General features: G+C 45.2%; 1 non-coding gene across 1 annotated transcript; it reads right to left on the bottom strand.

Moving 5' to 3' along the window:
* On the bottom strand, positions 1–72 carry trnaw-cca (transfer RNA tryptophan (anticodon CCA)). The gene has a single exon. It is a non-coding gene; the product is annotated as a tRNA-Trp (tRNA).
* Positions 73–356: the final 284 nt, after the last annotated feature.

Raw genomic sequence — 356 nt, 5'->3', positions numbered from 1 at the left:
TGAGCCTGACGTGATTTGAACACGCAACCTTCTGATCTGGAGTCAGACACGCTACCGTTACGCCACAAGCTTACGCATACACTGCGCCCTTTATTCATGCTTAAGGGAAGTGAGCGCACTGCAATGATTTTACGTTATGAGAAAAAAGGGAGATCAACAGTTCATGTCTGTTCTGTCTCTCCCTCCTCTCCTTCTGTCTCTCGAAACAATTTCCAACTCTACCTCAATAAAAAGGAGAAAGAACTGTGGATGCTGTGTATCAGAAACAAAGAACAGGAGTTGCCGGTGACCCTTCCACAGAACTGATGGTGATTGGGAAAACGTTGCTTTATATGCAGGAGATAGTGTGTGTGGAA

Source organism: Chiloscyllium plagiosum, unplaced genomic scaffold (genome assembly GCF_037043375.1).
Source record: "Chiloscyllium plagiosum isolate Xiang-an unplaced genomic scaffold, Cpla_swu_hap1 HiC_scaffold_27, whole genome shotgun sequence".
Lineage (NCBI taxonomy): Eukaryota > Metazoa > Chordata > Chondrichthyes > Orectolobiformes > Hemiscylliidae > Chiloscyllium > Chiloscyllium plagiosum.
Note: the sequence above shows the minus strand (reverse complement) of the source record. Positions and strands in the feature narration are given on the sequence as shown.